Here is a 13,761-nt window from a genome sequence, read left to right as displayed (position 1 = left end):
AATGCTATGATTTTTTATCTTCTTCCTTTCTATTCCCTTGCCAGGGGCTGGTATAATAAGTCATTTGGACTGACCAAACAAATAACCTGCCTACTGACCCCTCTGGTTCATCATCACCATCCCTTAGGGCTCCAGTGATGGACAGGCCTGAGGACTCCAGCTCTTCCTTCACTGTTTTTCCACCAAAAATCAAAATGGGGCACTTTTTTTTTTTTTTTTTTTTGGACAACGGAGAAGAAAGACCCAATGTGCTTAAGGGAAAACCCACTTGTTTACAGAAATAGGAGGATTAGGAGCCAATTATAATTTCCCCTCAACAAAGCCTCAGTGAATTCAGTAAATTGGCAGTTTGATGAGTTGAGGTAGACCATTTTGTCTTATCTGCAGTGTGGCCCAAAGCTCTTGTGCTTGAGCTCTGGCCTAGGAGTTCCCCTTCTGAACCTCCTGCTGGGAGGGAGCTTAAGAGGGATTTTGTCGTGCACAGCAGGAACCCCAAAGCAATGACCAGAGTGAAAGGGGCACTTTCTCCAGACTCCACTTTTTTTCAGATCTAAAACTGGGAAAGGGGGAGGTCCTGTAAATGAGAGCCTGCCTACATTCTATGATTGTTAATTCTTTGATTCCAGTTCTGTGACTCCAAATTTCTTCTACAGCATGTTAAGCAAGAAAACAATTACAAAGTGAGACAAATATTTTGGGAGCTAAAAGCACTGGGTAAACCTATGCTATTTATATTAGCCATGGTGTTGAGCAAGGCTTGGCAAACTTTTTTTTTCTGTAAAGGGCCAGATAATAAATATTTTAGGTTTTGCGTTGAAACCACTCAACCCTGCTGTTGTAATAAAAGCAGATACAGGCAATGTGTAAGTGATGAGCAATGCTATGTTACTGCTGTTTTATTAAACTTTGTAGACACTAAAATTTAAATTTCAGATAATTCTTATGTATCATGACATGTTTTATTTTTCTCTTGATACTTCTCAACTATTTAAAAATGTCACACTATTCTTGGTTTGCAGGGAGTGCAAAAAGAGGCAGTGAGCCATATTTGGCCCGTGGGCCACAATTGGCCAACCTGACCCTTGGTGTAGAAGTCTCAGTCAGAACAGAAGATATCCTAAATTCTCAGCCCTTGGAAGCCTGATGCCATTGGCCGTTCACATGGCCCCTGTTTGGTGGGCAGATTGTTGTGGAGTAAAGGGCAGTCCCCAGGTGGTAAACCATCTATACTCTCTTTGTTCCGCTGGTGTATTCTCTTCCCCAGGATTACCCCACTGGCGGCTCATCTTCGATCTCAATAGGCAGAAGAGAGCTTTCTCTGACCCTCCTCTTTCCAGTTCTGATCTTGTCCTAATTTATAAGGAGTATTTTTTCATTGGAATTCTTGACCTTTTGAGTTCTATTCAGAACCAAAAAGGTTTAAAAAAAGGGGGGGGGGGGAAATGCAGACACCTCAGACCAAAATGTATGCAGCCCCCCCAGAATGCACCCCAGAGTTGCAGAGTCTCAGCAATGACCAAATTGCCTACATGGTCACCTGGGAAAAGCTCCTTCTTGATCTGTTTGACTTGAGCACCCCAGTGACAGTGACCTCACTACACAGATTACTGGGGGCTCTGATGTTTAGAAAACACTTCCCCAAATCTGCTGATATTCATCCCCCAGGAGTTTATGCACATTGTTCAGAGTTTTGCCTTTAGGGGCCATGCTTTTTATATGTGAGAAGTCACCTGAGAGTCCAGAATGAAACAGCATAAAAATAATTAATTTTCATCCAAGCAATATCTGCATGGCTAAAAATAATTGATCATGAGAACCAATAATACCTTGTCTCTCTGCTCATTTCACTTAGTCCTGCTCCCCAGAGGCAGCCACTTTTATTAAGGAAACTTTTAGTTGAAATACACCCTACAAACCAAAAAATCACACATATAATAAGCATGTAGATAAAGTTTTTCATGAAGTGAACACTGTTGTAACCAGCATCCAGATCAAGAAATAGAAAATGACCAGCACACCAAAAGCCACTTATCCACCTCTCCCCAAGTTTAGTCACTACCTTGACTTCTAACACCATAGAATAAATTGAAGCAAATACTTTAATTGTTTCTATTTTTAGTTCTTCTGGCAGTTTCTTCCATATGTCTAAATAATATAATTATGAAGCGTTTTTTGATTGGTCAATTCTAGACACCGACTTTTGACTTCCTCCCACAATAAAAGATTTAGTTTCCCTATACCAGTCCCCTACGTATAATTAAATCACTATTTTCCTTCACTTACTGGTCATCTATGCAACTTTGGCCCCATTCCATTTTTCTCCATTCCCTCCTAAGATCCTCCACTCAGCCAGGTGTGTTGTATTTACTTTTATATTATTAAGTTGGGTAATATTTATTCTGTAACCATCGTTATTTATTTGTTCTGTAACCATAGTAAAGCCTGTGTGGTTGTCTATAGATTGATGGGAAATTTGAAACCCAATAAATAGTATTTAGGTGATTTTTATAATATTGTTTATTGCAGAATCACTTGGTGCCCTAGGATCAGAATCCTTCTCCACATGTTCGATGGCATGTCTCCTAAACCACCTTAAGAAGAATATTTCCAGACTCTGCAGCACCATTTTACTTACTTGCACATTTATTCCATGATGAATGGGAGAGGAGGGGCATGATATTAGGGGCCTATGAATGTCAAAGAAACAGGCTAAAGCCTTTGGTTTTAGCAATACTAACATAAAACACACACGGTGTCCGCATTGGTGGCAGTTCTGTGTTCTGTTGTTATTAGGACCATCCTGGTTCAGAGTGTTTTGCTTTTACTGAGAAACTGCTGAGGGGCTGGTGCTCCAAATGACAGGCAGCATTTACCTTTAAGATGACTTAACCACTTGGAAGGGCGGTGTCAAAAGCCCATGTGTTCTTAAATGCAAGTAGTCATAAAATCAGTAGCTAATTGATTTATGTCAGCACTCAGTTTTAGGAGAAGGGTGGCTCTGAGTGAAAAATACAATATGTGAAGGGGTTTAATTTTTTTTGGATTACCCTTTACCAGGTAGCGTGTAATTGCATTAGTAATCGGAGTCCTTCAAGCAGAATCTCAAAGGATTAGTGAGAAGGAAGATGGAAGAATGCTGACTTCACAATAACTCACCGCCTTCCTAACATGATTATATAAATAAATTCAAGCAATATTTTCCAAGACGCTGGAGCCTGATCATAAAGGCGTGAGGGGGCCCAGGGCCTCCACATGGCCCCTGGTTGGCAGGCAGTAACTGATTGTTGTAGTAGCGAAGGGCAGTCCCCAGGTGGTGAAATATCCAATATCTCTGAATTATCTGTCAGCACTCAGAAATTATTGAAGCTGGGCTGACTTCTCCAGTGGGGAGCAGGAACATCTTGGCTTCATTTGGCTAAACAATGGGGTTAAAATGGAAACTCCCCTGCTGTGGCCTCCCACCAGCCCAGTGGGTCATTCGGCTAGCTGTCAGTGGGGGGAGCCATGCAGGGCTGGCTCTGGACACTGTGAACTTCTTGAACCCCAGAGTCAAGGAGTCCACAGAGCTGAATTTCAGCCTCCCATCTCACTGCCAGCAGGGGATTAGCTAATGCATCCTGTTTTGTTCTTCCATCCACACCAACAAAGGCAGCAGGCACAGTCCTCCCTGGGCTGAATGGATGGAGGTCTGGATGACACATCAGAGACCAGTGACATGCTAGCTGCATTGTTTGCCAAAGAGTCCTTGAATTGCTGTTTTCACTTAAGCCAAAGCACTGCCTTGGAGGCCTTAGTTACTCTATTTGCCGGGCTGGGCAAGAAGCCAAGAGTAATGGAAGAAGCCACTCTCCTCCTGGTCCCCCTAGACCTCTGTCCAGTTGCTTGAGAGAAGGTTTGCAATCCCAGATGTTTTAAGCCACTCTCAAATCCAGGTCACAAGAAACTCTAGTCCCATGGACACTCCTTGGGAGGTGTAATGTGACCAGAGATGTAATACGACACAAGACATAGGATACTTGAACAGTGGATATCACTACCAGGTTGTGAGGGTGGGGAATGCCAAGTAGCTGAGCAAGGCTTCAAACCCAACCTTACTAGTTGTTTGCCTTGAGCAAGCTACTTGATTTCTTAGCCTCACTTTCCTCATTGTTAAAAGGGGAGTAATAAGTTTTTTTTTTTTTTCCTGTAGGGGACAAGTGAAACAAGGATGGGAAAATACTTTGCAGGCTTTTTGCAAAGACAAGGGGTTGTTGTTTCCTCTTTGGTTGTGCTCATTGGCATGTAGGCTGAGTTCCAATCAGATGAGTTTCTGTAAGGTGCCCTGTGAACTGGGCATTCTTCTGGTTTTCCTTATTCACTTCTCTGCCTGAAATGTTCTTGTCTCCCTCCCTGCCTGTCTGACTTCAAGCCATCCCTGATGGGTTTCCCATAACATTTCCTTGGTCTTAATGAACATCCTTTTCTCCCATAGTCTGGCCCATTGGTGGCCAGATGTCATAGTGTCAGATGATGGGGGTGGTTCCAGAGAGGAGCCCAAAGGAAGCTGGGGTAGTTGTGGCTCTGTCGGTCCTTGATGAGGAATATAAATCATCATGAGTCTGAGAATTCCTTGAGGACAGAGATAGAGATTTATAACCCAACTATAGGATCATCCATTAATTTATATTAGTTACCATGAATGGAGGACCTTCTGAACTCACCCTGCACTTGCACCAAGCTGAGTTGAAGCCTCCTTACATCTTGCACCCTAGACACCTCACTTGGCTCACCCTAGTCCCAGGTCTGCTTTTATGGGCCAAGCATAATGGGGAATTCAGAGACAAATAGTAAGGCATGACTGTTGCCTTCAAGACACTTGCCATCTATTGAAAGGGAAAAAGCAAGAATATGAGCATCAATAAAAAGAAATTTTCATTTCTTATTTCTGACTTATTCTGGGCACCTTGCTAGACACTGTGCATTTAGGATGGGATGAGCTCACTATCACGGCCCTTGAAGAGCACCCAGCCCAGTACAGGACATGTCCATGGACAGTTAGAGTCAAGTATGATAGGGAGCATGGTAGGAAGGTACAGGCTCTGGGAGAACACTAAAGAGGCAGTGCAGAATGGGAAAGCTGGGAAGGCTTCTTAGAGGAGGCAGCACTCAGCTGAGGCTTGAGAGGTGAAAAGGAGCTGGCCAGATTGAGGAAGGAGTGTAAAGAACATGCCAGTCAGAGGGAACAGAGATAGACAAAGTACATGTAGGAAACTGAGGAAAATTTGGTGGTGCTGGAACTCAGAGCAGGATGGGCACTGAGGATTGAAAGCATAATGGATCATCTAATGAAACCTCGAGTCCCTTATAAGATAGGCACTATTGTCATCATCTCTGGATGACCGATGAGGAAAAAGGGGATCAGAGAGGCTGGGTAGATTGTCCAAGACACAGAGCAAGAACTGAAAATTTGATCTTGATTGGTCTATTTCCAAAGTCCTTACCTTTAACACTTAACTATGGGAAGAGTTCTCTGTGAAGGGTGGTAAACATGGTGGCTAGACTGCCTGCTTCCATTGCCAATGAGCTGTGTGGCTTAGGGTGAGTTACTTAACTGCTCTGTCATTCAGATTCCTCAGCTTAAAAATAGGGATACTAATAATATCTATCCCATAGGACTGGGTTTTCTGAGGTTAAAATAGGTTAATACTTGTAAAGTATCTTATAGATAGTCTATCATATGATGAGGGCCCCATAAACATCAGTTACTATCATTAGATTGGATTAGAAAGGAGAGAGGCTAAAAAAAATATCACATCTCAGTTGGGAGGCCATTGCAGCTGTGAGGCTGAGAAGTGTTGATGGTGGGGGTGAGGGAGAGGGACAGCGTGCGGGTGAAATGCCATTTCCTTTTAGGCTAATGGTCCGGGGACTGGGGCTTAGCCACCTTCTGGGCTGGGTTTCTGTGCCCCTTTAAGCTGCCCACAGACTGGAGGGGATGTGTTGCCTGCAGAAATGTTGGTTGCTCTTGAGAATGATATAGATTTCTTTTGTGAGCTTCAGGAAACCACATCCTTGTGAGCTCTGTGGTATTAGTTCAACCTGCTGAGACGTGTGGTTGCCAGGGGCAATGCAATCAGCTTCTGGGCTCATTCCTTCTCCCTGTGGCTCCCAATGACTTTGTTTCCAACTGAGTGGTTGGGGCTCTGTCACTTCTAGATCTTTCTGTTTTCCTGCCCTGAAGGTGGGGAGCCCAGATGTTAGGATCTGGTCAGAGGTGGAATGGTTGGAGGGAGCCAGCTAGGAGCTCCACAATCTGGGGTGAGAAGTGGACAGTTCATCGACTGCCCTAGGCCCTCCGTGAGCCAGGCAGCTCCAGCATCAGTGGGAATTGTGGGGCGCCGTGAAGGAGCATCATTCCAGTCATCCCCTTGTCCCTCCTCTTTGGGCTATGGAGCCCTTGCCCCTGGCTGGCCGCTCCCATGGGTGACTTGTTCAACCTCTGTTCATGTGCCAGGGTCTGTGGCAGAAGAAATTCAGTACAGAGAGGAGGGTCAGTGATGGTTGGGGCAGTCAGCAGAGGCTTTTAGGAAGAGGGGGGGCATCTGCGTGGAGAAAGAGGGACAGCACCATGGTAGAGAGAGCATTGGATGGCATCTGAGCACTCTGACAGCAGAGCATCCATCTAGTTTTCTCCCTGCTGTGTTCTCAGAACCTAGCCCTGGTTCAGAGCAGGAGTTGCCAGATAGATACAAAATGAGTGAATCAGATCCAAGATGAGACTTTTGTCTGAGTTTGGCTCTATTATTACCTTGTTTTGTGATCTTGACCCATTATAGCCACTTCTGGAACTTGGGGTATGGTCGATGCCCCCCAAACCACAACACATGAGATGGGGTTGTGGGGATGGAAGCTGATCCCCCAAATTAAAAATTGGAGTGCCACTACCAGAGACAAGAGGATGGATGATGAGAAGGCCAACATACATGCACACACACACACATACACACAGACACTTACTTCAGTGGTACATTGCTCCCTGTGACTTTTTCCCCAATCCCTTCACTTGCCAGTTTGCTTACAGTAATAATCATGGATCAGTGCATTTTAGTAGGTTATGAGTACAGTACAGAACTCAAGCTTCTCAGCTCAGTGCTGGGTCTTCTTGCTCACACCACAGAGGGAGAGATCCTTACAGTCTCTCAGAAGAGGTGATTTCCCGGGACCAGAGAACATTCAGGAGAAGAAAGGGAAAATCTATTGACAGACCTATGTATTTATTCACTGTCCAGCATTTAGAGTGTCTCCTCCATGCCAGGTTCTGGGAGTGGTGAAGGGGAGTGTATGATTCAGGATGGGCTACATTATTCTGGAATAACAAATACTCCCTAAATTTCCATGACTTAAATAACAAAGGCTTTTTCTTGTTCATACTGTGTGGTCATTGTAGGTCAGCCTTCTTATCCTTCCGGTGGGATCAAGCTAAGAGAACTGCTGTTCTCCATGGCAGGGGAAAATGGAGCTGGCAAGACACACACTGGGGTTCACAGTTAGAGGTGAATGGTTTGGGGGTGAAAAGCTAGTATGGGCTTGATTGTGAAAGCCCCTGCGTGCCATGATAAGGACTTTGCACTTCAACTTATAGACCTTCCTCAGAACTGGCTTTGCCTTGGGAGCTGAATCTGAAATTTTCCTCTTGGTATCCAGGATCACAACAGTCACTTGTTCATGACAGGCCTGTGGTCCTGGGAAGCTTCGGGTTTTCAATTACCCAGATCATCAGCTCATGCCTCGGTGTGGTCTGACCTGGAGAATCCATGACAAGGAGGAGAAGCCATTTAGAAGAGATAACTGGAATGTGCACTTCGCTTAGATTTAAGCTTTCACCATCTCACTATAATTAAGTGCCAAGTGGTTATTAAACAATACATTTACAGAATTCTGACAACTGTGTAGGAACCGTTCCTCTCCTACAGTGAATATTCCCCAGTAAATACACTTGTAATACTCCACTGGCTTTTAATTAACACGACTCGCCTATAAACCTATTTATCTTTTAAAAAGAAGGTTGTTCCATGTGCAATATGTGTCAATAGATAATTAAAATGTTTTTCTTAGAGAATGAACAGGGAGATGTGATCTATGCATTTCAGAATCTTATTATTAAAAATGTTATTTATTGAAGTTTAAACACTTGTTACTTGGTAACTAATAGAGACTGTGTCTTTAATGCCAAAATTAAATGGGCACAGCAGACAGAATGTGCAATGTTAACAAACCTCTTGGGTCATAATTAAATAGAACAAGTGACAAACGTTCAATTCTTGTTTAGAACAAACACCACGATCTGGCTTCCTTTCAATCAGGAGTTGGGAGGGTGTGTCCTTGTTCTTCTAGGAGCAGCCTGGTCGTGTCGCTGTTTCAAATGCAGACATTACAGATTTCTGGAGCACAGTTTCTTCTGCAAATAATAGTTGCAGACTGTTTTGGGAACTTCAGAATAGAAGACAGCATGAGACAACTTGGGTGAATGGAGATACTTTGGTAGAACTAGTGGCTGACAAGAGCCCCACGCCTTCGCGTAGACCCATGGTCTGGTGATCTCAGCCCCCAGAAAGAGGCCATCCTACCCACTGGTAGAAAGCAGCTTGGCAAAGAGGGCTCTTTACTGCTTCTCCTGGCTGTCCCAACTTGCCCACCCTGGAGAAGCTTCATGCCCACATCTCAGCCTAAAGACCCAAGCTTGTTGTCCCACTTACCATTAGTCCCTTCTTATGGATTAAACTGTGTCCCCCACACTGTGCTTGTGTTAGTCGGCTAGAGTTGATATAACAAAATACCACAGACCGGAAGGGTTATGCAAGAGAAATGTATCCTCTCATTTCTGGAGGCTGGAAGTCCAAGACCAAGGTGTGAGCAGGGCTGGTTCCTTCTGAGGCCTCTCTCTTTGGCTTGCAGATGATCATTTTCTCCCTGTGTCCTCACCTAGCATTTTCTCTGTGCAGTCCTAGCATCTCCCCCTCTTCCTGTGAGGACACCGGTCATATTGGATGAGTACCCAACTAGTCATGACCCCACTTAACCTTACTTACTTTACTTACCTATTTAAAGGCCATATCTCTGATAGAGTCACATTGGGAATTAGGGCTTCAACCTGCAGACTTTTGGAAGAACACTATTTAGTCTACAATAGTAAGCTTATTTAGACATAAGATGAGTAAGTCAAGATCATCAAGTTAGGAGGAGATCGTTAAGGTGGGCCCTACTCCAGTGTAACTGCATCCTTATAAAAAGGGGGAATTGGGACATACAGACAGGCATGTACCCAAGGAGAATGCCATGTGAAGATGGGAGGCAGACCTCAGGGTGATGCACCCACAAGCCAGAGCATGCCAAAGTAGGCCAGCAAACCACCAGAAGCTGGGAAAGAGGCCTGGAACAGGTTCTCCCTCCCAGCCCTCAAAGGGAACCAACCCTGCCGACAGCTTGATCTCAGAGTTCCAGCCTCCAGAACTGTGAGACGATGCATTTCTGTTGTTCAAGCTGCCCCGTCTGTGGTCCTTTGTCACGGCAGCCCTAGGAAATTAATACACTCCCTGACAAAGAAATTCTATCATATTCTGCTCCTCCAGCAATCTTCTCTGGGTTCTCCGGGAATCCTAACCCACTGAAATGAGGGACAAAGCAAGGTTCTCAGACATTTAAAGGGACCAAGTAGGTAATAGAGCGTGCACAGATAATCCGTTAGGGTGGCCCAAGAAGATATAACATCTTTTCCTTTTAAATTCCCATTTTTGGGTATATTTTTCATGTACAAAATATGAATATAGTAATACCCGCATGTGCTTTATAAATACATATGTGCACTTATACTGGGAGGTCCATGTTCAAAATGTTTTGATCGATAAGGGTGTGTGATCAAAGCAGCTCAGACACCACGGTTCAAAGGGAGGGAGTCAGTGCTAAAATATTAGAAAAGGCAGTTCCTGTGGAGCAGGATTTAACGTAAGAATCAGAAGAAAAGATTTTAAAACTCTATTGAGAATTCTTAAGGTTGTAAAAGAAGATTCAACCAACAAAGGACTGGAGACAAAAGGATAGGTTTCTCTATTGCCCCTGGCACTGCACTGGGATTGTTTATGACATCATCGTGCGTGTCACGGTTTGGTTTGTAATGTTTGGACCGCCTTCAAGCCTCACCCCCAAGGTGCCTGGCATCACGCCTATCCGAGGTGAGGTCACTGGCAGTAAACACAGCATTCTACATGGAGAGAACATGGGGAGTATTTCTCTTTAAGCCACTCCATCCTGAGAGTGACAGGTGAACTGCAGTTCCGGACGAGGGAGGGGGGGAGAGTGAGAGAAAGAAGCAGGAGGGCAGCCTCAGAGGGAGAGGCAGGTAAGCAGAGAAAAATACAGAGCATCTAAGAAGTGGAGAGAGAGATGGTGGGGTGAGGGGTGCTGAACAAGGAAGCAGAAGGTTGGAAGCAGAAAAGCAGGGCAAAACCAAGAGATAAATTCAACACTGCTAAAGATTGTGCAAACACTTGGTAATTTTGTCATACATCATAATTTCAATTATGTTTAGGGCTTTGCTTATACATGATCCCAATCTGTATCTTGTTCACTCACTTGAATAAACATCTATGCATCCCTCACATCTGGTATTTTGGGCATTATATTATAAGTTCTAGAGTGGGCTGGGCCTTGGGCCTGGGAAAGTACATAGTTTTGGGGGGCCCTGGGGCACCAGTCTTCACATTGGGGAATGGGAAGCTCTGGGTGTCAGCCATTAAGCCACCCATGTGGGCGTCACTGTGCTCTCCCCCTAGAAGCTGAGAACAGATGTTCTCTCTTCCTCGGTAGCTGCCTTGATTTCAGGAGAGAGAAGAGAGAGCAAGCAAGGGCTCTGGATGCCTCCCTTTCTCTCCTCCCAGTGTTACCATAGTATCTCGTTTCCTTGGTTACCAGTGGCCAAGGAAAGGACACTGGGCAAGTGCAGGATTTTGATGGAGCTCTCTAAAGAGAGATGTCAGCAAGGACCTTGTCTCTTTTAAAAGAACACTCGTTCTGAGAGGTTGCTAAGGAATGGGGGTGGGGAGGGGATTGGTGGGTCTGTCTCTGTGAAGTTGGAATTTAGAGATTTCATCTCACCCAAAACAAATGAGGGGCTTAAAAGATAACCCTGAAGAATCAAAGCCAGGGAGGCCTTACCCAGCTTTGCACATTGCTGGAGATCTGAAATGGGCAGGAAGGCCATGATGCTAATTCAGACATGATTTCTGCCAATGTTCCCTTTAACTGCACCCAGCTTGGGCTAACTTGGTAACTGTCCTGCTGTTTCCCCAGACAACTAAGCACCCTTGGGGTATATGGAGATGTGCCATTTCTGCTGTGAGCATCTGGCATCTGCCTTTAACTGTCCCAAGAGGCCACAATAGACCTATGAAGACTTTCCAGAGAGCCTCTGAAACTTTTTGGACAGGTAAATCATATAGAGGGCAGCAGCCCTCAATTCTACCCTACTTTTAAGAATCAGGCAAGGTATCTCTCCCTCCAGGAAGTTTGTCCCGACCTCTCCACCCAAGTTATGTACCCTTCTCCAAGAGCCCAAAGAGCTGTGTGTACATTTAATCCTTACATTTACTCTGTTGTTCACTAATGTATGGTTACTAGTCTGTCTTCTCTACCTGATTTTGAGTTTTCTCATTTTTACTTCTTTTTTCAAAGTGTTTTGCTTTTGGAAGGAGAGGTAGGTAGCACGTAAAGGATCAGAAACACCACCCTTTTTAGGCCAGAGTGAGGGTTTAGACTCTAGCGTTGTGATGGGAATGCTCTGGAGGGATAGTAGGCAGGAAATTCAGGTATCTGAAGGGCCAGACTATGACGTTCATGCTGCTCCTTCTGTCACATTCTTAACAATTAGTCATGACAACCCAGGACCTTAAATTTGTTAAAAATGCACCACTAATAGAAAATGCTCTTGGGGAGCAGCCTTTCTCCTGTGCCCCCTCCTTCCCTTCACCACCCCATGCCATGGTTCAGAGGTAGAGGATCATGGGCTATGGTCAGGACTGTGTCTTGTGAGCTCTCCTGAGCATGTAGGAATCTGACTCCTCCCTCAGTCATGAACTGTTCCTTGAGCAGCTCTCATGTGTCCAGCACCCAGCTGGAGGCTGTGGGCATCCAGGAGTAGATGATGAGGTCTCTGCCCACCTCCTAGAAGGAGCTTGGTCTAGTTATGAAGTTAAGACTTGCCTGAAATAATTAAAGCAAGATCAAAATTCGCTGTTAGATTGGATGGCTGATAGGCAGCTAAGAGCTCTCGGAGCTCAGAGACCTGGTGATGTGGCAGACATGGATTCAGAGTTCCTGCAGAGACCCGAAGCAGGTTAACTCCCTTGATAGAAGATCCTTCAAATACACTCTAGTCCTGCCAAACCTGCTGGGCAAGAACAGACACTCTGGAGTAAACTTAAGAGAGGGCCCGATAGCAGCTGCCTCACCCAGAGCTGGCCTCCCTCTCCACACACACACACACACACACACACGTGCACGCATATGCACACACCTGTCTCTTTAATACCTGTAATCCTAGTAGAAGTGATAAGTTCACAGCTGAACATTACCACCCTGACCTTTAAATGTCTGCAGGTAAATAGCAGAGAGCCAGGTGTGGGAGTGGGAACCCTCAGCCAGAATTTTGAAGTCCTGAGGACTGGCCCTGCAGGTTGTGCTACTGACCTGATTTGGCATGTTCAGAAAGCCCTTCTATAAGACAACTTACCAGCCAGTTAACCAATCAGCATTTAAAAAATTTTATTTTCTCCAGTTTTATTGAGATATAGTTAACATATTTCATTGTATAAGTTTAAGGCATACAGTATAATGGTTTGACTTACATAGGTTGTTAAATGATTACCATAGTAAGTTTAATTAGCATCCATCACCTCATATAGACATAATAAAAAGAAAAAGCAAAAACAGAAAAATATTCCTTGTGATAAGAACTCTTAGGATTTACTGTCCTAACAATGTTCATTTTGCCATAAAGCAGTGATAACGATAGTCATCATGTTGTACCTGACATCCCCAGTACTTATTTATCTTATAACTGGAAGTTTGTAACTTTTGACCACATTCCTCCTATTCTTCCTCCCGCAAACCCCCACCTCTGGTAACCATAAATTTGATCTCTTTTCTATGGGTTTGTTTTTTTCTTTTTTTAGATTCCATATGTAAGTGAGATTATACAGTACTTGTCTTTCTCTGTTTGACTTATTTAGCATAATGCCTTCAAGGTCCTATCATATTGTGGCAAATGGCAGTTTCCTTCTTCCTTATGGCTGAGTAATATTCCACTGTATATACCACAATTTTATTCATTCATCCGCCGATGGACACTTACCAACCAGCTGTCTGCCTGGTGACACAGCCCTGATATGTATCTTCAAAGAGCTTACAGCCGACTAAGAAAGGTGATGTGTATATGGAATAATCACCAATTGACAATGAGGTGATTAAGAGTTTGGCTCCAGACCACAAAGCCCTGAATCAGAATCCCAACCCCACCATTTACTGATGAGCTGTGAAAACCATAACAAAAAGCTTCACCTCTCTATCTAGAAAATGAATGTAATAATAAAATCATTTTTTTATTATAATGTGAGGAAGAAGCACAGGTCCTAGCAAATACTCTCAACAAATGTCAGCTCTTTTTACAGTAGTGCTAGATAACTGTTATCCCTTTTTGCCATACTTATTTAGATGAGTAATTATAATTGT

Source organism: Zalophus californianus, chromosome 17 (genome assembly GCF_009762305.2).
Source record: "Zalophus californianus isolate mZalCal1 chromosome 17, mZalCal1.pri.v2, whole genome shotgun sequence".
Taxonomy (NCBI): Eukaryota; Metazoa; Chordata; class Mammalia; order Carnivora; family Otariidae; genus Zalophus; species Zalophus californianus.
Note: the sequence above shows the minus strand (reverse complement) of the source record.